The 22,631-nt window shown below is 47.7% G+C and overlaps 40 non-coding genes across 40 annotated transcripts; 18 read left to right on the forward strand and 22 right to left on the reverse strand.

Moving 5' to 3' along the window:
- Positions 1 to 368: 368 nt before the first annotated feature.
- On the forward strand, positions 369 to 439 carry trnag-gcc (transfer RNA glycine (anticodon GCC)). Its single transcript has one exon. It is a non-coding gene; the product is annotated as a tRNA-Gly (tRNA).
- A 569-nt stretch (positions 440 to 1,008) lies between these two features.
- On the forward strand, positions 1,009 to 1,080 carry trnad-guc (transfer RNA aspartic acid (anticodon GUC)). Its single transcript has one exon. It is a non-coding gene; the product is annotated as a tRNA-Asp (tRNA).
- Positions 1,081 to 1,183: 103 nt separating this feature from the next.
- On the reverse strand, positions 1,184 to 1,255 carry trnag-ucc (transfer RNA glycine (anticodon UCC)). Its single transcript has one exon. It is a non-coding gene; the product is annotated as a tRNA-Gly (tRNA).
- Positions 1,256 to 1,760: 505 nt separating this feature from the next.
- LOC141327152 (U5 spliceosomal RNA) lies at positions 1,761 to 1,876 on the reverse strand. Its single transcript, XR_012354465.1, has one exon. It is a non-coding gene; the product is annotated as a U5 spliceosomal RNA (small nuclear RNA).
- A 399-nt stretch (positions 1,877 to 2,275) lies between these two features.
- Positions 2,276 to 2,346, forward strand: trnag-gcc (transfer RNA glycine (anticodon GCC)). Its single transcript has one exon. It is a non-coding gene; the product is annotated as a tRNA-Gly (tRNA).
- Positions 2,347 to 2,915: 569 nt separating this feature from the next.
- On the forward strand, positions 2,916 to 2,987 carry trnad-guc (transfer RNA aspartic acid (anticodon GUC)). The gene has a single exon. It is a non-coding gene; the product is annotated as a tRNA-Asp (tRNA).
- A 103-nt stretch (positions 2,988 to 3,090) lies between these two features.
- On the reverse strand, positions 3,091 to 3,162 carry trnag-ucc (transfer RNA glycine (anticodon UCC)). Its single transcript has one exon. It is a non-coding gene; the product is annotated as a tRNA-Gly (tRNA).
- Positions 3,163 to 3,667: 505 nt separating this feature from the next.
- LOC141327153 (U5 spliceosomal RNA) lies at positions 3,668 to 3,783 on the reverse strand. Its single transcript, XR_012354466.1, has one exon. It is a non-coding gene; the product is annotated as a U5 spliceosomal RNA (small nuclear RNA).
- A 1,039-nt stretch (positions 3,784 to 4,822) lies between these two features.
- trnad-guc (transfer RNA aspartic acid (anticodon GUC)) lies at positions 4,823 to 4,894 on the forward strand. Its single transcript has one exon. It is a non-coding gene; the product is annotated as a tRNA-Asp (tRNA).
- A 103-nt stretch (positions 4,895 to 4,997) lies between these two features.
- Positions 4,998 to 5,069, reverse strand: trnag-ucc (transfer RNA glycine (anticodon UCC)). The gene has a single exon. It is a non-coding gene; the product is annotated as a tRNA-Gly (tRNA).
- Positions 5,070 to 5,574: 505 nt separating this feature from the next.
- On the reverse strand, positions 5,575 to 5,690 carry LOC141327154 (U5 spliceosomal RNA). The gene has a single exon (XR_012354467.1). It is a non-coding gene; the product is annotated as a U5 spliceosomal RNA (small nuclear RNA).
- Positions 5,691 to 6,089: 399 nt separating this feature from the next.
- On the forward strand, positions 6,090 to 6,160 carry trnag-gcc (transfer RNA glycine (anticodon GCC)). Its single transcript has one exon. It is a non-coding gene; the product is annotated as a tRNA-Gly (tRNA).
- A 569-nt stretch (positions 6,161 to 6,729) lies between these two features.
- Positions 6,730 to 6,801, forward strand: trnad-guc (transfer RNA aspartic acid (anticodon GUC)). Its single transcript has one exon. It is a non-coding gene; the product is annotated as a tRNA-Asp (tRNA).
- A 103-nt stretch (positions 6,802 to 6,904) lies between these two features.
- trnag-ucc (transfer RNA glycine (anticodon UCC)) lies at positions 6,905 to 6,976 on the reverse strand. Its single transcript has one exon. It is a non-coding gene; the product is annotated as a tRNA-Gly (tRNA).
- Positions 6,977 to 7,481: 505 nt separating this feature from the next.
- Positions 7,482 to 7,597, reverse strand: LOC141327155 (U5 spliceosomal RNA). Its single transcript, XR_012354468.1, has one exon. It is a non-coding gene; the product is annotated as a U5 spliceosomal RNA (small nuclear RNA).
- A 1,039-nt stretch (positions 7,598 to 8,636) lies between these two features.
- trnad-guc (transfer RNA aspartic acid (anticodon GUC)) lies at positions 8,637 to 8,708 on the forward strand. The gene has a single exon. It is a non-coding gene; the product is annotated as a tRNA-Asp (tRNA).
- A 103-nt stretch (positions 8,709 to 8,811) lies between these two features.
- trnag-ucc (transfer RNA glycine (anticodon UCC)) lies at positions 8,812 to 8,883 on the reverse strand. Its single transcript has one exon. It is a non-coding gene; the product is annotated as a tRNA-Gly (tRNA).
- Positions 8,884 to 9,388: 505 nt separating this feature from the next.
- LOC141327110 (U5 spliceosomal RNA) lies at positions 9,389 to 9,504 on the reverse strand. The gene has a single exon (XR_012354426.1). It is a non-coding gene; the product is annotated as a U5 spliceosomal RNA (small nuclear RNA).
- A 1,039-nt stretch (positions 9,505 to 10,543) lies between these two features.
- On the forward strand, positions 10,544 to 10,615 carry trnad-guc (transfer RNA aspartic acid (anticodon GUC)). The gene has a single exon. It is a non-coding gene; the product is annotated as a tRNA-Asp (tRNA).
- A 103-nt stretch (positions 10,616 to 10,718) lies between these two features.
- Positions 10,719 to 10,790, reverse strand: trnag-ucc (transfer RNA glycine (anticodon UCC)). Its single transcript has one exon. It is a non-coding gene; the product is annotated as a tRNA-Gly (tRNA).
- A 505-nt stretch (positions 10,791 to 11,295) lies between these two features.
- LOC141327156 (U5 spliceosomal RNA) lies at positions 11,296 to 11,411 on the reverse strand. The gene has a single exon (XR_012354469.1). It is a non-coding gene; the product is annotated as a U5 spliceosomal RNA (small nuclear RNA).
- Positions 11,412 to 11,810: 399 nt separating this feature from the next.
- trnag-gcc (transfer RNA glycine (anticodon GCC)) lies at positions 11,811 to 11,881 on the forward strand. The gene has a single exon. It is a non-coding gene; the product is annotated as a tRNA-Gly (tRNA).
- Positions 11,882 to 12,450: 569 nt separating this feature from the next.
- On the forward strand, positions 12,451 to 12,522 carry trnad-guc (transfer RNA aspartic acid (anticodon GUC)). The gene has a single exon. It is a non-coding gene; the product is annotated as a tRNA-Asp (tRNA).
- A 103-nt stretch (positions 12,523 to 12,625) lies between these two features.
- Positions 12,626 to 12,697, reverse strand: trnag-ucc (transfer RNA glycine (anticodon UCC)). Its single transcript has one exon. It is a non-coding gene; the product is annotated as a tRNA-Gly (tRNA).
- Positions 12,698 to 13,202: 505 nt separating this feature from the next.
- On the reverse strand, positions 13,203 to 13,318 carry LOC141327158 (U5 spliceosomal RNA). Its single transcript, XR_012354471.1, has one exon. It is a non-coding gene; the product is annotated as a U5 spliceosomal RNA (small nuclear RNA).
- Positions 13,319 to 14,357: 1,039 nt separating this feature from the next.
- On the forward strand, positions 14,358 to 14,429 carry trnad-guc (transfer RNA aspartic acid (anticodon GUC)). Its single transcript has one exon. It is a non-coding gene; the product is annotated as a tRNA-Asp (tRNA).
- Positions 14,430 to 14,532: 103 nt separating this feature from the next.
- On the reverse strand, positions 14,533 to 14,604 carry trnag-ucc (transfer RNA glycine (anticodon UCC)). Its single transcript has one exon. It is a non-coding gene; the product is annotated as a tRNA-Gly (tRNA).
- A 505-nt stretch (positions 14,605 to 15,109) lies between these two features.
- LOC141327111 (U5 spliceosomal RNA) lies at positions 15,110 to 15,225 on the reverse strand. Its single transcript, XR_012354427.1, has one exon. It is a non-coding gene; the product is annotated as a U5 spliceosomal RNA (small nuclear RNA).
- Positions 15,226 to 16,264: 1,039 nt separating this feature from the next.
- Positions 16,265 to 16,336, forward strand: trnad-guc (transfer RNA aspartic acid (anticodon GUC)). The gene has a single exon. It is a non-coding gene; the product is annotated as a tRNA-Asp (tRNA).
- Positions 16,337 to 16,439: 103 nt separating this feature from the next.
- Positions 16,440 to 16,511, reverse strand: trnag-ucc (transfer RNA glycine (anticodon UCC)). Its single transcript has one exon. It is a non-coding gene; the product is annotated as a tRNA-Gly (tRNA).
- A 505-nt stretch (positions 16,512 to 17,016) lies between these two features.
- Positions 17,017 to 17,132, reverse strand: LOC141327159 (U5 spliceosomal RNA). Its single transcript, XR_012354472.1, has one exon. It is a non-coding gene; the product is annotated as a U5 spliceosomal RNA (small nuclear RNA).
- A 399-nt stretch (positions 17,133 to 17,531) lies between these two features.
- Positions 17,532 to 17,602, forward strand: trnag-gcc (transfer RNA glycine (anticodon GCC)). Its single transcript has one exon. It is a non-coding gene; the product is annotated as a tRNA-Gly (tRNA).
- Positions 17,603 to 18,171: 569 nt separating this feature from the next.
- trnad-guc (transfer RNA aspartic acid (anticodon GUC)) lies at positions 18,172 to 18,243 on the forward strand. Its single transcript has one exon. It is a non-coding gene; the product is annotated as a tRNA-Asp (tRNA).
- A 103-nt stretch (positions 18,244 to 18,346) lies between these two features.
- Positions 18,347 to 18,418, reverse strand: trnag-ucc (transfer RNA glycine (anticodon UCC)). The gene has a single exon. It is a non-coding gene; the product is annotated as a tRNA-Gly (tRNA).
- Positions 18,419 to 18,923: 505 nt separating this feature from the next.
- Positions 18,924 to 19,039, reverse strand: LOC141327160 (U5 spliceosomal RNA). The gene has a single exon (XR_012354473.1). It is a non-coding gene; the product is annotated as a U5 spliceosomal RNA (small nuclear RNA).
- A 399-nt stretch (positions 19,040 to 19,438) lies between these two features.
- trnag-gcc (transfer RNA glycine (anticodon GCC)) lies at positions 19,439 to 19,509 on the forward strand. Its single transcript has one exon. It is a non-coding gene; the product is annotated as a tRNA-Gly (tRNA).
- Positions 19,510 to 20,253: 744 nt separating this feature from the next.
- On the reverse strand, positions 20,254 to 20,325 carry trnag-ucc (transfer RNA glycine (anticodon UCC)). The gene has a single exon. It is a non-coding gene; the product is annotated as a tRNA-Gly (tRNA).
- Positions 20,326 to 20,830: 505 nt separating this feature from the next.
- Positions 20,831 to 20,946, reverse strand: LOC141327114 (U5 spliceosomal RNA). Its single transcript, XR_012354429.1, has one exon. It is a non-coding gene; the product is annotated as a U5 spliceosomal RNA (small nuclear RNA).
- A 399-nt stretch (positions 20,947 to 21,345) lies between these two features.
- trnag-gcc (transfer RNA glycine (anticodon GCC)) lies at positions 21,346 to 21,416 on the forward strand. Its single transcript has one exon. It is a non-coding gene; the product is annotated as a tRNA-Gly (tRNA).
- Positions 21,417 to 21,985: 569 nt separating this feature from the next.
- On the forward strand, positions 21,986 to 22,057 carry trnad-guc (transfer RNA aspartic acid (anticodon GUC)). The gene has a single exon. It is a non-coding gene; the product is annotated as a tRNA-Asp (tRNA).
- Positions 22,058 to 22,631: the final 574 nt, after the last annotated feature.

Below are 22,631 nucleotides of genomic sequence, written 5' to 3' on the forward strand. Positions count from 1 at the left end.
TGTGGTAAACCACTATACTCACAAAGGGTAATCTAGGGTGCCGATAAGATTTTCATCTCCCCCTCACTCCAAATGGGAGGAGTAAAAGTGAAAAAGTCTCTTCCATCATCCATTCTCGCCTGCCACACAGGAGGCCTGGCTCTGATTCCCGGGCAAATGCAGGAACAGAGTTCTTTTAAGTAAGGGGTGTGTGTTTGCATGTGTGTGGGATTCTTTAAAATGAGCCTTGAAGGCCAAGCCTAATTTGCTAGAAGGAGCTCCAAACTTTGCATATTGACCCAACCCCCCTTTACCTGGATTTGACGTGTAACAGTTACGCACCATTACTAAATCCAGGGCAATGTGAAGGCCTAAAGTCTCCCAGCCGAGCATTGGTGGTTCAGTGGTAGAATTCTCGCCTGCCACGCGGGAGACCCGGGTCCGATTCCCGGCCAATGCAGGAACAGAGTTCTTTTAATTAAGTTGTGTGTGTGCTTGCATGTGTGTAAGGTTCTTTAAAATGAAGCCTGATTTACTTGAAGGAGCTCCAACCTTTGCATACCGACCAACCCCCGTTCCCTGACGAATCTTTTCAGAAACTCATTAGTCCGTCTATATTCGTCAAATGCCTATAAAACTTGTTCACTTTATCTATAGGTTGACGAAGTTTAGCAGTGGGCAATATACTCGTAAATGCGGTGTTAATTCCAAACGTTCTCCCTCCTTTCCGAGCATTGGTGGTTCAGTGGTAGAATTCTAGCAGTGGGCGATATGATCCACGTAAATGCGATGTTACTGCCACATGATTTCCCATCCTTTTTTTCATGTTCCCATTATGAAAAGTAAAAAAAAATAGTAATAATAGTAAAGTGGTCCAAATGAGGACCCCCTGTAATGTGTAGCATTCAAGATATTGGGAGACTCAATAAGATCAAGGCAGGTTGATTTGTTTTTTTCATGGAGTAGTGGCTCCTTATGCTGATGTCTGTGAAGTCAAGTCGGCTGGGGGCGAAGCACAGCGGGTACAGCTCCTCGTTAGTATAGTGGACAGTATCTCCGCCTGTCACGCGGAAGACCGGGGTTCGATTCCCCGACGGGGAGACCCAGCTCTTTGCTGCTGCTGAACGACTCATCCAAAAGATTTTGGTGCTCACAGAGGTCACAGAAGGAGTTCTGCTTCAACGTCAGCCAGAGCCGAAACAAATGCGTTGGCCGGGAATCGAACCCGGGTCAACTGCTTGGAAGGCAGCTATGCTCACCACTATACCACCAACGCAAGTTCCCGACTCCAGCTTTTAGCCATCTGAAAAGAATGCTTGAAATGCACAAGTCACTGATAGGGCAAAAGGAGCTGAAGCCATCTTTGTTTGTATCCCGTCATGTACGAGAGAGTGCTGTCTTTCCATGCGGGCTAAAGAAATCTGGAGCTGCGACGCAGAAAGCGCAAAGGCCGCAAGTACAGAACGTGGTGAGGCGCGCTTCGTTCCACCGCCCATTGGCTGGTGGCCAGTTTTACTCTTGACACTCCAATACAGCTCTGTTGTGAGCAGAAAAGAATGCTGGAAGTACATAAGTCACTGACAGGGCCAAAGTAGCTGAAGCCCAAGGTTTGGATCCCATCATGTCATGAGAGTGCTGTCTTTCCATGCTGGCTGAAAAAAAATGTGAAGTTGCGACACAGGAAGCGCAAAGGCTGCAAACACGGTCCACGAGAAAGCACGCTTTGCTCCAATGCACATTGGTGTGTGGTCAGATTTAGTCTGCTATTGAAACTGCAGTGCAGCTCTGCTGTGAGCAGAGCACCCAAAAATACAGGTCACTCGGAAAGGTTCCCCTCCACGGAAATCTTTAGTAAAAGGCGAAAGATTTATGCGTCTATGAAGAGAAACTCGAGTTGTGTGCCCATGCGCTTGAGCATGTGCGCTCCCTGTGGTAAACCACTATACTCACAAAGGGTAATCTAGGGTGCCGATAAGATTTTCATCTCCCCCTCACTCCAAATGGGAGGAGTAAAAGTGAAAAAGTCTCTTCCATCATCCATTCTCGCCTGCCACACAGGAGGCCTGGCTCTGATTCCCGGGCAAATGCAGGAACAGAGTTCTTTTAAGTAAGGGGTGTGTGTTTGCATGTGTGTGGGATTCTTTAAAATGAGCCTTGAAGGCCAAGCCTAATTTGCTAGAAGGAGCTCCAAACTTTGCATATTGACCCAACCCCCCTTTACCTGGATTTGACGTGTAACAGTTACGCACCATTACTAAATCCAGGGCAATGTGAAGGCCTAAAGTCTCCCAGCCGAGCATTGGTGGTTCAGTGGTAGAATTCTCGCCTGCCACGCGGGAGACCCGGGTCCGATTCCCGGCCAATGCAGGAACAGAGTGCTTTTAATTAAGTTGTGTGTGTGCTTGCATGTGTGTAAGGTTCTTTAAAATGAAGCCTGATTTACTTGAAGGAGCTCCAACCTTTGCATACCGACCAACCCCCGTTCCCTGACGAATCTTTTCAGAAACTCATTAGTCCGTCTATATTCGTCAAATGCCTATAAAACTTGTTCACTTTATCTATAGGTTGACGAAGTTTAGCAGTGGGCAATATACTCGTAAATGCGGTGTTAATTCCAAACGTTCTCCCTCCTTTCCGAGCATTGGTGGTTCAGTGGTAGAATTCTAGCAGTGGGCGATATGATCCACGTAAATGCGATGTTACTGCCACATGATTTCCCATCCTTTTTTTCATGTTCCCATTATGAAAAGTAAAAAAAAATAGTAATAATAGTAAAGTGGTCCAAATGAGGACCCCCTGTAATGTGTAGCATTCAAGATATTGGGAGACTCAATAAGATCAAGGCAGGTTGATTTGTTTTTTTCATGGAGTAGTGGCTCCTTATGCTGATGTCTGTGAAGTCAAGTCGGCTGGGGGCGAAGCACAGCGGGTACAGCTCCTCGTTAGTATAGTGGACAGTATCTCCGCCTGTCACGCGGAAGACCGGGGTTCGATTCCCCGACGGGGAGACCCAGCTCTTTGCTGCTGCTGAACGACTCATCCAAAAGATTTTGGTGCTCACAGAGGTCACAGAAGGAGTTCTGCTTCAACGTCAGCCAGAGCCGAAACAAATGCGTTGGCCGGGAATCGAACCCGGGTCAACTGCTTGGAAGGCAGCTATGCTCACCACTATACCACCAACGCAAGTTCCCGACTCCAGCTTTTAGCCATCTGAAAAGAATGCTTGTAATGCACAAGTCTCTGAGAGGGCAAAAGGAGCTGAAGCCATCTTTGTTTGTATCCCGTCATGTACGAGAGAGTGCTGTCTTTCCATGCGGGCTAAAGAAATCTGGAGCTGCGACGCAGAAAGCGCAAAGGCCGCAAGTACAGAACGTGGTGAGGCGCGCTTCGTTCCACCGCCCATTGGCTGGTGGCCAGTTTTACTCTTGACACTCCAATACAGCTCTGTTGTGAGCAGAAAAGAATGCTGGAAGTACATAAGTCACTGACAGGGCCAAAGTAGCTGAAGCCCAAGGTTTGGATCCCATCATGTCATGAGAGTGCTGTCTTTCCACGCTGGCTGAAAAAAAATGTGAAGTTGCGACACAGGAAGCGCAAAGGCTGCAAACACGGTCCACGAGAAAGCACGCTTTGCTCCAATGCACATTGGTGTGTGGTCAGATTTAGTCTGCTATTGAAACTGCAGTGCAGCTCTGCTGTGAGCAGAGCACCCAAAAATACAGGTCACTCGGAAAGGTTCCCCTCCACGGAAATCTTTAGTAAAAGGCGAAAGATTTATGCGTCTATGAAGAGAAACTCGAGTTGTGTGCCCATGCGCTTGAGCATGTGCGCTCCCTGTGGTAAACCACTATACTCACAAAGGGTAATCTAGGGTGCCGATAAGATTTTCATCTCCCCCTCACTCCAAATGGGAGGAGTAAAAGTTAAAAAGTCTCTTCCATCATCCATTCTCGCCTGCCACACAGGAGGCCTGGCTCTGATTCCCGGGCAAATGCAGGAACAGAGTTCTTTTAAGTAAGGGGTGTGTGTTTGCATGTGTGTGGGATTCTTTAAAATGAGCCTTGAAGGCCAAGCCTGATTTGCTAGAAGGAGCTCCAAACTTTGCATATTGACCCAACCCCCCTTTCCCTGGATTTGACGTGTAACAGTTACGCACCATTACTAAATCCAGGGCAATGTGAAGGCCGAAGTTCTCCCAGCTGAGCATTGGTGGTTCAGTGGTAGAATTCTCGCCTGCCATGCGGGAGACCCGGGTCCGATTCCCGGCCAATGCAGGAACAGAGTTCTTTTAATTAAGTTGTGTGTGTGCTTGCATGTGTGTAAGGTTCTTTAAAATGAAGCCTGATTTACTTGAAGGAGCTCCAACCTTTGCATACCGACCAACCCCCGTTCCCTGACGAATCTTTTCAGAAACTCATTAGTCCGTCTATATTCGTCAAATGCCTATAAAACTTGTTCACTTTATCTATAGGTTGACGAAGTTTAGCAGTGGGCAATATACTCGTAAATGCGGTGTTAATTCCAAACGTTCTCCCTCCTTTCCGAGCATTGGTGGTTCAGTGGTAGAATTCTAGCAGTGGGCGATATGATCCACGTAAATGCGATGTTACTGCCACATGATTTCCCATCCTTTTTTTCATGTTCCCATTATGAAAAGTAAAAAAAAATAGTAATAATAGTAAAGTGGTCCAAATGAGGACCCCCTGTAATGTGTAGCATTCAAGATATTGGGAGACTCAATAAGATCAAGGCAGGTTGATTTGTTTTTTTCATGGAGTAGTGGCTCCTTATGCTGATGTCTGTGAAGTCAAGTCGGCTGGGGGCGAAGCACAGCGGGTACAGCTCCTCGTTAGTATAGTGGACAGTATCTCCGCCTGTCACGCGGAAGACCGGGGTTCGATTCCCCGACGGGGAGACCCAGCTCTTTGCTGCTGCTGAACGACTCATCCAAAAGATTTTGGTGCTCACAGAGGTCACAGAAGGAGTTCTGCTTCAACGTCAGCCAGAGCCGAAACAAATGCGTTGGCCGGGAATCGAACCCGGGTCAACTGCTTGGAAGGCAGCTATGCTCACCACTATACCACCAACGCAAGTTCCCGACTCCAGCTTTTAGCCATCTGAAAAGAATGCTTGAAATGCACAAGTCACTGATAGGGCAAAAGGAGCTGAAGCCATCTTTGTTTGTATCCCGTCATGTACGAGAGAGTGCTGTCTTTCCATGCGGGCTAAAGAAATCTGGAGCTGCGACGCAGAAAGCGCAAAGGCCGCAAGTACAGAACGTGGTGAGGCGCGCTTCGTTCCACCGCCCATTGGCTGGTGGCCAGTTTTACTCTTGACACTCCAATACAGCTCTGTTGTGAGCAGAAAAGAATGCTGGAAGTACATAAGTCACTGACAGGGCCAAAGTAGCTGAAGCCCAAGGTTTGGATCCCATCATGTCATGAGAGTGCTGTCTTTCCATGCTGGCTGAAAAAAAATGTGAAGTTGCGACACAGGAAGCGCAAAGGCTGCAAACACGGTCCACGAGAAAGCACGCTTTGCTCCAATGCACATTGGTGTGTGGTCAGATTTAGTCTGCTATTGAAACTGCAGTGCAGCTCTGCTGTGAGCAGAGCACCCAAAAATACAGGTCACTCGGAAAGGTTCCCCTCCACGGAAATCTTTAGTAAAAGGCGAAAGATTTATGCGTCTATGAAGAGAAACTCGAGTTGTGTGCCCATGCGCTTGAGCATGTGCGCTCCCTGTGGTAAACCACTATACTCACAAAGGGTAATCTAGGGTGCCGATAAGATTTTCATCTCCCCCTCACTCCAAATGGGAGGAGTAAAAGTGAAAAAGTCTCTTCCATCATCCATTCTCGCCTGCCACACAGGAGGCCTGGCTCTGATTCCCGGGCAAATGCAGGAACAGAGTTCTTTTAAGTAAGGGGTGTGTGTTTGCATGTGTGTGGGATTCTTTAAAATGAGCCTTGAAGGCCAAGCCTAATTTGCTAGAAGGAGCTCCAAACTTTGCATATTGACCCAACCCCCCTTTACCTGGATTTGACGTGTAACAGTTACGCACCATTACTAAATCCAGGGCAATGTGAAGGCCTAAAGTCTCCCAGCCGAGCATTGGTGGTTCAGTGGTAGAATTCTCGCCTGCCACGCGGGAGACCCGGGTCCGATTCCCGGCCAATGCAGGAACAGAGTGCTTTTAATTAAGTTGTGTGTGTGCTTGCATGTGTGTAAGGTTCTTTAAAATGAAGCCTGATTTACTTGAAGGAGCTCCAACCTTTGCATACCGACCAACCCCCGTTCCCTGACGAATCTTTTCAGAAACTCATTAGTCCGTCTATATTCGTCAAATGCCTATAAAACTTGTTCACTTTATCTATAGGTTGACGAAGTTTAGCAGTGGGCAATATACTCGTAAATGCGGTGTTAATTCCAAACGTTCTCCCTCCTTTCCGAGCATTGGTGGTTCAGTGGTAGAATTCTAGCAGTGGGCGATATGATCCACGTAAATGCGATGTTACTGCCACATGATTTCCCATCCTTTTTTTCATGTTCCCATTATGAAAAGTAAAAAAAAATAGTAATAATAGTAAAGTGGTCCAAATGAGGACCCCCTGTAATGTGTAGCATTCAAGATATTGGGAGACTCAATAAGATCAAGGCAGGTTGATTTGTTTTTTTCATGGAGTAGTGGCTCCTTATGCTGATGTCTGTGAAGTCAAGTCGGCTGGGGGCGAAGCACAGCGGGTACAGCTCCTCGTTAGTATAGTGGACAGTATCTCCGCCTGTCACGCGGAAGACCGGGGTTCGATTCCCCGACGGGGAGACCCAGCTCTTTGCTGCTGCTGAACGACTCATCCAAAAGATTTTGGTGCTCACAGAGGTCACAGAAGGAGTTCTGCTTCAACGTCAGCCAGAGCCGAAACAAATGCGTTGGCCGGGAATCGAACCCGGGTCAACTGCTTGGAAGGCAGCTATGCTCACCACTATACCACCAACGCAAGTTCCCGACTCCAGCTTTTAGCCATCTGAAAAGAATGCTTGTAATGCACAAGTCTCTGAGAGGGCAAAAGGAGCTGAAGCCATCTTTGTTTGTATCCCGTCATGTACGAGAGAGTGCTGTCTTTCCATGCGGGCTAAAGAAATCTGGAGCTGCGACGCAGAAAGCGCAAAGGCCGCAAGTACAGAACGTGGTGAGGCGCGCTTCGTTCCACCGCCCATTGGCTGGTGGCCAGTTTTACTCTTGACACTCCAATACAGCTCTGTTGTGAGCAGAAAAGAATGCTGGAAGTACATAAGTCACTGACAGGGCCAAAGTAGCTGAAGCCCAAGGTTTGGATCCCATCATGTCATGAGAGTGCTGTCTTTCCACGCTGGCTGAAAAAAAATGTGAAGTTGCGACACAGGAAGCGCAAAGGCTGCAAACACGGTCCACGAGAAAGCACGCTTTGCTCCAATGCACATTGGTGTGTGGTCAGATTTAGTCTGCTATTGAAACTGCAGTGCAGCTCTGCTGTGAGCAGAGCACCCAAAAATACAGGTCACTCGGAAAGGTTCCCCTCCACGGAAATCTTTAGTAAAAGGCGAAAGATTTATGCGTCTATGAAGAGAAACTCGAGTTGTGTGCCCATGCGCTTGAGCATGTGCGCTCCCTGTGGTAAACCACTATACTCACAAAGGGTAATCTAGGGTGCCGATAAGATTTTCATCTCCCCCTCACTCCAAATGGGAGGAGTAAAAGTTAAAAAGTCTCTTCCATCATCCATTCTCGCCTGCCACACAGGAGGCCTGGCTCTGATTCCCGGGCAAATGCAGGAACAGAGTTCTTTTAAGTAAGGGGTGTGTGTTTGCATGTGTGTGGGATTCTTTAAAATGAGCCTTGAAGGCCAAGCCTGATTTGCTAGAAGGAGCTCCAAACTTTGCATATTGACCCAACCCCCCTTTCCCTGGATTTGACGTGTAACAGTTACGCACCATTACTAAATCCAGGGCAATGTGAAGGCCGAAGTTCTCCCAGCTGAGCATTGGTGGTTCAGTGGTAGAATTCTCGCCTGCCATGCGGGAGACCCGGGTCCGATTCCCGGCCAATGCAGGAACAGAGTTCTTTTAATTAAGTTGTGTGTGTGCTTGCATGTGTGTAAGGTTCTTTAAAATGAAGCCTGATTTACTTGAAGGAGCTCCAACCTTTGCATACCGACCAACCCCCGTTCCCTGACGAATCTTTTCAGAAACTCATTAGTCCGTCTATATTCGTCAAATGCCTATAAAACTTGTTCACTTTATCTATAGGTTGACGAAGTTTAGCAGTGGGCAATATACTCGTAAATGCGGTGTTAATTCCAAATGTTCTCCCTCCTTTCCGAGCATTGGTGGTTCAGTGGTAGAATTCTAGCAGTGGGCGATATGATCCACGTAAATGCGATGTTACTGCCACATGATTTCCCATCCTTTTTTTCATGTTCCCATTATGAAAAGTAAAAAAAAATAGTAATAATAGTAAAGTGGTCCAAATGAGGACCCCCTGTAATGTGTAGCATTCAAGATATTGGGAGACTCAATAAGATCAAGGCAGGTTGATTTGTTTTTTTCATGGAGTAGTGGCTCCTTATGCTGATGTCTGTGAAGTCAAGTCGGCTGGGGGCGAAGCACAGCGGGTACAGCTCCTCGTTAGTATAGTGGACAGTATCTCCGCCTGTCACGCGGAAGACCGGGGTTCGATTCCCCGACGGGGAGACCCAGCTCTTTGCTGCTGCTGAACGACTCATCCAAAAGATTTTGGTGCTCACAGAGGTCACAGAAGGAGTTCTGCTTCAACGTCAGCCAGAGCCAAAACAAATGCGTTGGCCGGGAATCGAACCCGGGTCAACTGCTTGGAAGGCAGCTATGCTCACCACTATACCACCAACGCAAGTTCCCGACTCCAGCTTTTAGCCATCTGAAAAGAATGCTTGAAATGCACAAGTCACTGAGAGGGCAAAAGGAGCTGAAGCCATCTTTGTTTGTATCCCGTCATGTACGAGAGAGTGCTGTCTTTCCATGCGGGCTAAAGAAATCTGGAGCTGCGACGCAGAAAGCGCAAAGGCCGCAAGTACAGAACGTGGTGAGGCGCGCTTCGTTCCACCGCCCATTGGCTGGTGGCCAGTTTTACTCTTGACACTCCAATACAGCTCTGTTGTGAGCAGAAAAGAATGCTGGAAGTACATAAGTCACTGACAGGGCCAAAGTAGCTGAAGCCCAAGGTTTGGATCCCATCATGTCATGAGAGTGCTGTCTTTCCACGCTGGCTGAAAAAAAATGTGAAGTTGCGACACAGGAAGCGCAAAGGCTGCAAACACGGTCCACGAGAAAGCACGCTTTGCTCCAATGCACATTGGTGTGTGGTCAGATTTAGTCTGCTTTTGAAACTGCAGTGCAGCTCTGCTGTGAGCAGAGCACCCAAAAATACAGATCACTCGGAAAGGTTCCCCTCCACGGAAATCTTTAGTAAAAGGCGAAAGATTTATGCGTCTATGAAGAGAAACTCGAGTTGTGTGCCCATGCGCTTGAGCATGTGCGCTCCCTGTGGTAAACCACTATACTCACAAAGGGTAATCTAGGGTGCCGATAAGATTTTCATCTCCCCCTCACTCCAAATGGGAGGAGTAAAAGTTAAAAAGTCTCTTCCATCATCCATTCTCGCCTGCCACACAGGAGGCCTGGCTCTGATTCCCGGGCAAATGCAGGAACAGAGTTCTTTTAAGTAAGGGGTGTGTGTTTGCATGTGTGTGGGATTCTTTAAAATGAGCCTTGAAGGCCAAGCCTGATTTGCTAGAAGGAGCTCCAAACTTTGCATATTGACCCAACCCCCCTTTCCCTGGATTTGACGTGTAACAGTTACGCACCATTACTAAATCCAGGGCAATGTGAAGGCCGAAGTTCTCCCAGCTGAGCATTGGTGGTTCAGTGGTAGAATTCTCGCCTGCCATGCGGGAGACCCGGGTCCGATTCCCGGCCAATGCAGGAACAGAGTTCTTTTAATTAAGTTGTGTGTGTGCTTGCATGTGTGTAAGGTTCTTTAAAATGAAGCCTGATTTACTTGAAGGAGCTCCAACCTTTGCATACCGACCAACCCCCGTTCCCTGACGAATCTTTTCAGAAACTCATTAGTCCGTCTATATTCGTCAAATGCCTATAAAACTTGTTCACTTTATCTATAGGTTGACGAAGTTTAGCAGTGGGCAATATACTCGTAAATGCGGTGTTAATTCCAAACGTTCTCCCTCCTTTCCGAGCATTGGTGGTTCAGTGGTAGAATTCTAGCAGTGGGCGATATGATCCACGTAAATGCGATGTTACTGCCACATGATTTCCCATCCTTTTTTTCATGTTCCCATTATGAAAAGTAAAAAAAAATAGTAATAATAGTAAAGTGGTCCAAATGAGGACCCCCTGTAATGTGTAGCATTCAAGATATTGGGAGACTCAATAAGATCAAGGCAGGTTGATTTGTTTTTTTCATGGAGTAGTGGCTCCTTATGCTGATGTCTGTGAAGTCAAGTCGGCTGGGGGCGAAGCACAGCGGGTACAGCTCCTCGTTAGTATAGTGGACAGTATCTCCGCCTGTCACGCGGAAGACCGGGGTTCGATTCCCCGACGGGGAGACCCAGCTCTTTGCTGCTGCTGAACGACTCATCCAAAAGATTTTGGTGCTCACAGAGGTCACAGAAGGAGTTCTGCTTCAACGTCAGCCAGAGCCGAAACAAATGCGTTGGCCGGGAATCGAACCCGGGTCAACTGCTTGGAAGGCAGCTATGCTCACCACTATACCACCAACGCAAGTTCCCGACTCCAGCTTTTAGCCATCTGAAAAGAATGCTTGAAATGCACAAGTCACTGATAGGGCAAAAGGAGCTGAAGCCATCTTTGTTTGTATCCCGTCATGTACGAGAGAGTGCTGTCTTTCCATGCGGGCTAAAGAAATCTGGAGCTGCGACGCAGAAAGCGCAAAGGCCGCAAGTACAGAACGTGGTGAGGCGCGCTTCGTTCCACCGCCCATTGGCTGGTGGCCAGTTTTACTCTTGACACTCCAATACAGCTCTGTTGTGAGCAGAAAAGAATGCTGGAAGTACATAAGTCACTGACAGGGCCAAAGTAGCTGAAGCCCAAGGTTTGGATCCCATCATGTCATGAGAGTGCTGTCTTTCCATGCTGGCTGAAAAAAAATGTGAAGTTGCGACACAGGAAGCGCAAAGGCTGCAAACACGGTCCACGAGAAAGCACGCTTTGCTCCAATGCACATTGGTGTGTGGTCAGATTTAGTCTGCTATTGAAACTGCAGTGCAGCTCTGCTGTGAGCAGAGCACCCAAAAATACAGGTCACTCGGAAAGGTTCCCCTCCACGGAAATCTTTAGTAAAAGGCGAAAGATTTATGCGTCTATGAAGAGAAACTCGAGTTGTGTGCCCATGCGCTTGAGCATGTGCGCTCCCTGTGGTAAACCACTATACTCACAAAGGGTAATCTAGGGTGCCGATAAGATTTTCATCTCCCCCTCACTCCAAATGGGAGGAGTAAAAGTGAAAAAGTCTCTTCCATCATCCATTCTCGCCTGCCACACAGGAGGCCTGGCTCTGATTCCCGGGCAAATGCAGGAACAGAGTTCTTTTAAGTAAGGGGTGTGTGTTTGCATGTGTGTGGGATTCTTTAAAATGAGCCTTGAAGGCCAAGCCTAATTTGCTAGAAGGAGCTCCAAACTTTGCATATTGACCCAACCCCCCTTTACCTGGATTTGACGTGTAACAGTTACGCACCATTACTAAATCCAGGGCAATGTGAAGGCCTAAAGTCTCCCAGCCGAGCATTGGTGGTTCAGTGGTAGAATTCTCGCCTGCCACGCGGGAGACCCGGGTCCGATTCCCGGCCAATGCAGGAACAGAGTGCTTTTAATTAAGTTGTGTGTGTGCTTGCATGTGTGTAAGGTTCTTTAAAATGAAGCCTGATTTACTTGAAGGAGCTCCAACCTTTGCATACCGACCAACCCCCGTTCCCTGACGAATCTTTTCAGAAACTCATTAGTCCGTCTATATTCGTCAAATGCCTATAAAACTTGTTCACTTTATCTATAGGTTGACGAAGTTTAGCAGTGGGCAATATACTCGTAAATGCGGTGTTAATTCCAAACGTTCTCCCTCCTTTCCGAGCATTGGTGGTTCAGTGGTAGAATTCTAGCAGTGGGCGATATGATCCACGTAAATGCGATGTTACTGCCACATGATTTCCCATCCTTTTTTTCATGTTCCCATTATGAAAAGTAAAAAAAAATAGTAATAATAGTAAAGTGGTCCAAATGAGGACCCCCTGTAATGTGTAGCATTCAAGATATTGGGAGACTCAATAAGATCAAGGCAGGTTGATTTGTTTTTTTCATGGAGTAGTGGCTCCTTATGCTGATGTCTGTGAAGTCAAGTCGGCTGGGGGCGAAGCACAGCGGGTACAGCTCCTCGTTAGTATAGTGGACAGTATCTCCGCCTGTCACGCGGAAGACCGGGGTTCGATTCCCCGACGGGGAGACCCAGCTCTTTGCTGCTGCTGAACGACTCATCCAAAAGATTTTGGTGCTCACAGAGGTCACAGAAGGAGTTCTGCTTCAACGTCAGCCAGAGCCGAAACAAATGCGTTGGCCGGGAATCGAACCCGGGTCAACTGCTTGGAAGGCAGCTATGCTCACCACTATACCACCAACGCAAGTTCCCGACTCCAGCTTTTAGCCATCTGAAAAGAATGCTTGTAATGCACAAGTCTCTGAGAGGGCAAAAGGAGCTGAAGCCATCTTTGTTTGTATCCCGTCATGTACGAGAGAGTGCTGTCTTTCCATGCGGGCTAAAGAAATCTGGAGCTGCGACGCAGAAAGCGCAAAGGCCGCAAGTACAGAACGTGGTGAGGCGCGCTTCGTTCCACCGCCCATTGGCTGGTGGCCAGTTTTACTCTTGACACTCCAATACAGCTCTGTTGTGAGCAGAAAAGAATGCTGGAAGTACATAAGTCACTGACAGGGCCAAAGTAGCTGAAGCCCAAGGTTTGGATCCCATCATGTCATGAGAGTGCTGTCTTTCCACGCTGGCTGAAAAAAAATGTGAAGTTGCGACACAGGAAGCGCAAAGGCTGCAAACACGGTCCACGAGAAAGCACGCTTTGCTCCAATGCACATTGGTGTGTGGTCAGATTTAGTCTGCTATTGAAACTGCAGTGCAGCTCTGCTGTGAGCAGAGCACCCAAAAATACAGGTCACTCGGAAAGGTTCCCCTCCACGGAAATCTTTAGTAAAAGGCGAAAGATTTATGCGTCTATGAAGAGAAACTCGAGTTGTGTGCCCATGCGCTTGAGCATGTGCGCTCCCTGTGGTAAACCACTATACTCACAAAGGGTAATCTAGGGTGCCGATAAGATTTTCATCTCCCCCTCACTCCAAATGGGAGGAGTAAAAGTTAAAAAGTCTCTTCCATCATCCATTCTCGCCTGCCACACAGGAGGCCTGGCTCTGATTCCCGGGCAAATGCAGGAACAGAGTTCTTTTAAGTAAGGGGTGTGTGTTTGCATGTGTGTGGGATTCTTTAAAATGAGCCTTGAAGGCCAAGCCTGATTTGCTAGAAGGAGCTCCAAACTTTGCATATTGACCCAACCCCCCTTTCCCTGGATTTGACGTGTAACAGTTACGCACCATTACTAAATCCAGGGCAATGTGAAGGCCGAAGTTCTCCCAGCTGAGCATTGGTGGTTCAGTGGTAGAATTCTCGCCTGCCATGCGGGAGACCCGGGTCCGATTCCCGGCCAATGCAGGAACAGAGTTCTTTTAATTAAGTTGTGTGTGTGCTTGCATGTGTGTAAGGTTCTTTAAAATGAAGCCTGATTTACTTGAAGGAGCTCCAACCTTTGCATACCGACCAACCCCCGTTCCCTGACGAATCTTTTCAGAAACTCATTAGTCCGTCTATATTCGTCAAATGCCTATAAAACTTGTTCACTTTATCTATAGGTTGACGAAGTTTAGCAGTGGGCAATATACTCGTAAATGCGGTGTTAATTCCAAATGTTCTCCCTCCTTTCCGAGCATTGGTGGTTCAGTGGTAGAATTCTAGCAGTGGGCGATATGATCCACGTAAATGCGATGTTACTGCCACATGATTTCCCATCCTTTTTTTCATGTTCCCATTATGAAAAGTAAAAAAAAATAGTAATAATAGTAAAGTGGTCCAAATGAGGACCCCCTGTAATGTGTAGCATTCAAGATATTGGGAGACTCAATAAGATCAAGGCAGGTTGATTTGTTTTTTTCATGGAGTAGTGGCTCCTTATGCTGATGTCTGTGAAGTCAAGTCGGCTGGGGGCGAAGCACAGCGGGTACAGCTCCTCGTTAGTATAGTGGACAGTATCTCCGCCTGTCACGCGGAAGACCGGGGTTCGATTCCCCGACGGGGAGACCCAGCTCTTTGCTGCTGCTGAACGACTCATCCAAAAGATTTTGGTGCTCACAGAGGTCACAGAAGGAGTTCTGCTTCAACGTCAGCCAGAGCCAAAACAAATGCGTTGGCCGGGAATCGAACCCGGGTCAACTGCTTGGAAGGCAGCTATGCTCACCACTATACCACCAACGCAAGTTCCCGACTCCAGCTTTTAGCCATCTGAAAAGAATGCTTGAAATGCACAAGTCACTGAGAGGGCAAAAGGAGCTGAAGCCATCTTTGTTTGTATCCCGTCATGTACGAGAGAGTGCTGTCTTTCCATGCGGGCTAAAGAAATCTGGAGCTGCGACGCAGAAAGCGCAAAGGCCGCAAGTACAGAACGTGGTGAGGCGCGCTTCGTTCCACCGCCCATTGGCTGGTGGCCAGTTTTACTCTTGACACTCCAATACAGCTCTGTTGTGAGCAGAAAAGAATGCTGGAAGTACATAAGTCACTGACAGGGCCAAAGTAGCTGAAGCCCAAGGTTTGGATCCCATCATGTCATGAGAGTGCTGTCTTTCCACGCTGGCTGAAAAAAAATGTGAAGTTGCGACACAGGAAGCGCAAAGGCTGCAAACACGGTCCACGAGAAAGCACGCTTTGCTCCAATGCACATTGGTGTGTGGTCAGATTTAGTCTGCTTTTGAAACTGCAGTGCAGCTCTGCTGTGAGCAGAGCACCCAAAAATACAGATCACTCGGAAAGGTTCCCCTCCACGGAAATCTTTAGTAAAAGGCGAAAGATTTATGCGTCTATGAAGAGAAACTCGAGTTGTGTGCCCATGCGCTTGAGCATGTGCGCTCCCTGTGGTAAACCACTATACTCACAAAGGGTAATCTAGGGTGCCGATAAGATTTTCATCTCCCCCTCACTCCAAATGGGAGGAGTAAAAGTTAAAAAGTCTCTTCCATCATCCATTCTCGCCTGCCACACAGGAGGCCTGGCTCTGATTCCCGGGCAAATGCAGGAACAGAGTTCTTTTAAGTAAGGGGTGTGTGTTTGCATGTGTGTGGGATTCTTTAAAATGAGCCTTGAAGGCCAAGCCTGATTTGCTAGAAGGAGCTCCAAACTTTGCATATTGACCCAACCCCCCTTTCCCTGGATTTGACGTGTAACAGTTACGCACCATTACTAAATCCAGGGCAATGTGAAGGCCGAAGTTCTCCCAGCTGAGCATTGGTGGTTCAGTGGTAGAATTCTCGCCTGCCATGCGGGAGACCCGGGTCCGATTCCCGGCCAATGCAGGAACAGAGTTCTTTTAATTAAGTTGTGTGTGTGCTTGCATGTGTGTAAGGTTCTTTAAAATGAAGCCTGATTTACTTGAAGGAGCTCCAACCTTTGCATACCGACCAACCCCCGTTCCCTGACGAATCTTTTCAGAAACTCATTAGTCCGTCTATATTCGTCAAATGCCTATAAAACTTGTTCACTTTATCTATAGGTTGACGAAGTTTAGCAGTGGGCAATATACTCGTAAATGCGGTGTTAATTCCAAACGTTCTCCCTCCTTTCCGAGCATTGGTGGTTCAGTGGTAGAATTCTAGCAGTGGGCGATATGATCCACGTAAATGCGATGTTACTGCCACATGATTTCCCATCCTTTTTTTCATGTTCCCATTATGAAAAGTAAAAAAAAATAGTAATAATAGTAAAGTGGTCCAAATGAGGACCCCCTGTAATGTGTAGCATTCAAGATATTGGGAGACTCAATAAGATCAAGGCAGGTTGATTTGTTTTTTTCATGGAGTAGTGGCTCCTTATGCTGATGTCTGTGAAGTCAAGTCGGCTGGGGGCGAAGCACAGCGGGTACAGCTCCTCGTTAGTATAGTGGACAGTATCTCCGCCTGTCACGCGGAAGACCGGGGTTCGATTCCCCGACGGGGAGACCCAGCTCTTTGCTGCTGCTGAACGACTCATCCAAAAGATTTTGGTGCTCACAGAGGTCACAGAAGGAGTTCTGCTTCAACGTCAGCCAGAGCCGAAACAAATGCGTTGGCCGGGAATCGAACCCGGGTCAACTGCTTGGAAGGCAGCTATGCTCACCACTATACCACCAACGCAAGTTCCCGACTCCAGCTTTTAGCCATCTGAAAAGAATGCTTGAAATGCACAAGTCACTGATAGGGCAAAAGGAGCTGAAGCCATCTTTGTTTGTATCCCGTCATGTACGAGAGAGTGCTGTCTTTCCATGCGGGCTAAAGAAATCTGGAGCTGCGACGCAGAAAGCGCAAAGGCCGCAAGTACAGAACGTGGTGAGGCGCGCTTCGTTCCACCGCCCATTGGCTGGTGGCCAGTTTTACTCTTGACACTCCAATACAGCTCTGTTGTGAGCAGAAAAGAATGCTGGAAGTACATAAGTCACTGACAGGGCCAAAGTAGCTGAAGCCCAAGGTTTGGATCCCATCATGTCATGAGAGTGCTGTCTTTCCATGCTGGCTGAAAAAAAATGTGAAGTTGCGACACAGGAAGCGCAAAGGCTGCAAACACGGTCCACGAGAAAGCACGCTTTGCTCCAATGCACATTGGTGTGTGGTCAGATTTAGTCTGCTATTGAAACTGCAGTGCAGCTCTGCTGTGAGCAGAGCACCCAAAAATACAGGTCACTCGGAAAGGTTCCCCTCCACGGAAATCTTTAGTAAAAGGCGAAAGATTTATGCGTCTATGAAGAGAAACTCGAGTTGTGTGCCCATGCGCTTGAGCATGTGCGCTCCCTGTGGTAAACCACTATACTCACAAAGGGTAATCTAGGGTGCCGATAAGATTTTCATCTCCCCCTCACTCCAAATGGGAGGAGTAAAAGTGAAAAAGTCTCTTCCATCATCCATTCTCGCCTGCCACACAGGAGGCCTGGCTCTGATTCCCGGGCAAATGCAGGAACAGAGTTCTTTTAAGTAAGGGGTGTGTGTTTGCATGTGTGTGGGATTCTTTAAAATGAGCCTTGAAGGCCAAGCCTGATTTGCTAGAAGGAGCTCCAAACTTTGCATATTGACCCAACCCCCCTTTACCTGGATTTGACGTGTAACAGTTACGCACCATTACTAAATCCAGGGCAATGTGAAGGCCTAAAGTCTCCCAGCCGAGCATTGGTGGTTCAGTGGTAGAATTCTCGCCTGCCACGCGGGAGACCCGGGTCCGATTCCCGGCCAATGCAGGAACAGAGTGCTTTTAATTAAGTTGTGTGTGTGCTTGCATGTGTGTAAGGTTCTTTAAAATGAAGCCTGATTTACTTGAAGGAGCTCCAACCTTTGCATACCGACCAACCCCCGTTCCCTGACGAATCTTTTCAGAAACTCATTAGTCCGTCTATATTCGTCAAATGCCTATAAAACTTGTTCACTTTATCTATAGGTTGACGAAGTTTAGCAGTGGGCAATATACTCGTAAATGCGGTGTTAATTCCAAACGTTCTCCCTCCTTTCCGAGCATTGGTGGTTCAGTGGTAGAATTCTAGCAGTGGGCGATATGATCCACGTAAATGCGATGTTACTGCCACATGATTTCCCATCCTTTTTTTCATGTTCCCATTATGAAAAGTAAAAAAAAATAGTAATAATAGTAAAGTGGTCCAAATGAGGACCCCCTGTAATGTGTAGCATTCAAGATATTGGGAGACTCAATAAGATCAAGGCAGGTTGATTTGTTTTTTTCATGGAGTAGTGGCTCCTTATGCTGATGTCTGTGAAGTCAAGTCGGCTGGGGGCGAAGCACAGCGGGTACAGCTCCTCGTTAGTATAGTGGACAGTATCTCCGCCTGTCACGCGGAAGACCGGGGTTCGATTCCCCGACGGGGAGACCCAGCTCTTTGCTGCTGCTGAACGACTCATCCAAAAGATTTTGGTGCTCACAGAGGTCACAGAAGGAGTTCTGCTTCAACGTCAGCCAGAGCCGAAACAAATGCGTTGGCCGGGAATCGAACCCGGGTCAACTGCTTGGAAGGCAGCTATGCTCACCACTATACCACCAACGCAAGTTCCCGACTCCAGCTTTTAGCCATCTGAAAAGAATGCTTGTAATGCACAAGTCTCTGAGAGGGCAAAAGGAGCTGAAGCCATCTTTGTTTGTATCCCGTCATGTACGAGAGAGTGCTGTCTTTCCATGCGGGCTAAAGAAATCTGGAGCTGCGACGCAGAAAGCGCAAAGGCCGCAAGTACAGAACGTGGTGAGGCGCGCTTCGTTCCACCGCCCATTGGCTGGTGGCCAGTTTTACTCTTGACACTCCAATACAGCTCTGTTGTGAGCAGAAAAGAATGCTGGAAGTACATAAGTCACTGACAGGGCCAAAGTAGCTGAAGCCCAAGGTTTGGATCCCATCATGTCATGAGAGTGCTGTCTTTCCATGCTGGCTGAAAAAAAATGTGAAGTTGCGACACAGGAAGCGCAAAGGCTGCAAACACGGTCCACGAGAAAGCACGCTTTGCTCCAATGCACATTGGTGTGTGGTCAGATTTAGTCTGCTATTGAAACTGCAGTGCAGCTCTGCTGTGAGCAGAGCACCCAAAAATACAGGTCACTCGGAAAGGTTCCCCTCCACGGAAATCTTTAGTAAAAGGCGAAAGATTTATGCGTCTATGAAGAGAAACTCGAGTTGTGTGCCCATGCGCTTGAGCATGTGCGCTCCCTGTGGTAAACCACTATACTCACAAAGGGTAATCTAGGGTGCCGATAAGATTTTCATCTCCCCCTCACTCCAAATGGGAGGAGTAAAAGTTAAAAAGTCTCTTCCATCATCCATTCTCGCCTGCCACACAGGAGGCCTGGCTCTGATTCCCGGGCAAATGCAGGAAGAGAGTTCTTTTAAGTAAGGGGTGTGTGTTTGCATGTGTGTGGGATTCTTTAAAATGAGCCTTGAAGGCCAAGCCTGATTTGCTAGAAGGAGCTCCAAACTTTGCATATTGACCCAACCCCCCTTTACCTGGATTTGACGTGTAACAGTTACGCACCATTACTAAATCCAGGGCAATGTGAAGGCCGAAGTTCTCCCAGCTGAGCATTGGTGGTTCAGTGGTAGAATTCTCGCCTGCCACGCGGGAGACCCGGGTCCGATTCCCGGCCAATGCAGGAACAGAGTTCTTTTAATTAAGTTGTGTGTGTGCTTGCATGTGTGTAAGGTTCTTTAAAATGAAGCCTGATTTACTTGAAGGAGCTCCAACCTTTGCATACCGACCAACCCCCGTTCCCTGACGAATCTTTTCAGAAACTCATTAGTCCGTCTATATTCGTCAAATGCCTATAAAACTTGTTCACTTTATCTATAGGTTGACGAAGTTTAGCAGTGGGCAATATACTCGTAAATGCGGTGTTAATTCCAAACGTTCTCCCTCCTTTCCGAGCATTGGTGGTTCAGTGGTAGAATTCTAGCAGTGGGCGATATGATCCACGTAAATGCGATGTTACTGCCACATGATTTCCCATCCTTTTTTTCATGTTCCCATTATGAAAAGTAAAAAAAAATAGTAATAATAGTAAAGTGGTCCAAATGAGGACCCCCTGTAATGTGTAGCATTCAAGATATTGGGAGACTCAATAAGATCAAGGCAGGTTGATTTGTTTTTTTCATGGAGTAGTGGCTCCTTATGCTGATGTCTGTGAAGTCAAGTCGGCTGGGGGCGAAGCACAGCCCGTACAGCTCCTCGTTAGTATAGTGGACAGTATCTCCGCCTGTCACGCGGAAGACCTGGGTTCGATTCCCCGACGGGGAGACCCAGCTCTTTGCTGCTGCTGAACGACTCATCCAAAAGATTTTGGTGCTCACAGAGGTCCCAGAAGGAGTTCTGCTTCAACGTCAGCCAGAGCCAAAACAAATGCGTTGGCCGGGAATCGAACCCGGGTCAACTGCTTGGAAGGCAGCTATGCTCACCACTATACCACCAACGCAAGTTCCCGACTCCAGCTTTTAGCCATCTGAAAAGAATGCTTGAAATGCACAAGTCACTGATAGGGCAAAAGGAGCTGAAGCCATCTTTGTTTGTATCCCGTCATGTACGAGAGAGTGCTGTCTTTCCATGCGGGCTAAAGAAATCTGGAGCTGCGACGCAGAAAGCGCAAAGGCCGCAAGTACAGAACGTGGTGAGGCGCGCTTCGTTCCACCGCCCATTGGCTGGTGGCCAGTTTTACTCTTGACACTCCAATACAGCTCTGTTGTGAGCAGAAAAGAATGCTGGAAGTACATAAGTCACTGACAGGGCCAAAGTAGCTGAAGCCCAAGGTTTGGATCCCATCATGTCATGAGAGTGCTGTCTTTCCATGCTGGCTGAAAAAAAATGTGAAGTTGCGACACAGGAAGCGCAAAGGCTGCAAACACGGTCCACGAGAAAGCACGCTTTGCTCCAATGCACATTGGTGTGTGGTCAGATTTAGTCTGCTATTGAAACTGCAGTGCAGCTCTGCTGTGAGCAGAGCACCCAAAAATACAGGTCACTCAGAAAGGTTCCCCTCCACGGAAATCTTTAGTAAAAGGCGAAAGATTTATGCGTCTATGAAGAGAAACTCGAGTTGTGTGCCCATGCGCTTGAGCATGTGCGGTCCCTGTGGTAAACCACTATACTCACAAAGGGTAATCTAGGGTGCCGATAAGATTTTCATCTCCCCCTCACTCCAAATGGGAGGAGTAAAAGTTAAAAAGTCTCTTCCATCATCCATTCTCGCCTGCCACACAGGAGGCCTGGCTCTGATTCCCGGGCAAATGCAGGAAGAGAGTTCTTTTAAGTAAGGGGTGTGTGTTTGCATGTGTGTGGGATTCTTTAAAATGAGCCTTGAAGGCCAAGCCTGATTTGCTAGAAGGAGCTCCAAACTTTGCATATTGACCCAACCCCCCTTTACCTGGATTTGACGTGTAACAGTTACGCACCATTACTAAATCCAGGGCAATGTGAAGGCCGAAAGTCTCCCAGCCGAGCATTGGTGGTTCAGTGGTAGAATTCTCGCCTGCCACGCGGGAGACCCGGGTCCGATTCCCGGCCAATGCAGGAACAGAGTTCTTTTAATTAAGTTGTGTGTGTGCTTGCATGTGTGTAAGGTTCTTTAAAATGAAGCCTGATTTACTTGAAGGAGCTCCAACCTTTGCATACCGACCAACCCCCGTTCTCTGACGAATCTTTTCAGAAACTCATTAGTCCGTCTATATTCGTCAAATGCCTATAAAACTTGTTCACTTCATCTATAGGTTGACGAAGTTTAGCAGTGGGCAATATACTCGTAAATGCGGTGTTAATTCCAAACGTTCTCCCTCCTTTCCGAGCATTGGTGGTTCAGTGGTAGAATTCTAGCAGTGGGCGATATGATCCACGTAAATGCGATGTTACTGCCACATGATTTCCCATCCTTTTTTCATGTTCCCATTATGAAAAGTAAAAAAAAAATAGTAATAATAGTAAAGTGGTCCAAATGAGGACCCCCTGTAATGTGTAGCATTCAAGATATTGGGAGACTCAATAAGATCAAGGCAGGTTGATTTGTTTTTTTCATGGAGTAGTGGCTCCTTATGCTGATGTCTGTGAAGTCAAGTCGGCTGGGGGCGAAGCACAGCGGGTACAGCTCCTCGTTAGTATAGTGGACAGTATCTCCGCCTGTCACGCGGAAGACCGGGGTTCGATTCCCCGACGGGGAGACCCAGCTCTTTGCTGCTGCTGAACGACTCATCCAAAAGATTTTGGTGCTCACAGAGGTCACAGAAGGAGTTCTGCTTCAACGTCAGCCAGAGCCAAAACAAATGCGTTGGCTGGGAATCGAACCCGGGTCAACTGCTTGGAAGGCAGCTATGCTCACCACTATACCACCAACGCAAGTTCCCGACTCCAGCTTTTAGCCATCTGAAAAGAATGCTTGAAATGCACAAGTCACTGATAGGGCAAAAGGAGCTGAAGCCATCTTTGTTTGTATCCCGTCATGTACGAGAGAGTGCTGTCTTTCCATGCGGGCTAAAGAAATCTGGAGCTGCGACGCAGAAAGCGCAAAGGCCGCAAGTACAGAACGTGGTGAGGCGCGCTTCGTTCCACCGCCCATTGGCTGGTGGCCAGTTTTACTCTTGACACTCCAATACAGCTCTGTTGTGAGCAGAAAAGAATGCTGGAAGTACATAAGTCACTGACAGGGCCAAAGTAGCTGAAGCCCAAGGTTTGGATCCCATCATGTCATGAGAGTGCTGTCTTTCCATGCTGGCTGAAAAAAAATGTGAAGTTACG

Source organism: Garra rufa, chromosome 2 (assembly GCF_049309525.1).
Source record: "Garra rufa chromosome 2, GarRuf1.0, whole genome shotgun sequence".
In the NCBI taxonomy this organism is placed as follows: domain Eukaryota; kingdom Metazoa; phylum Chordata; class Actinopteri; order Cypriniformes; family Cyprinidae; genus Garra; species Garra rufa.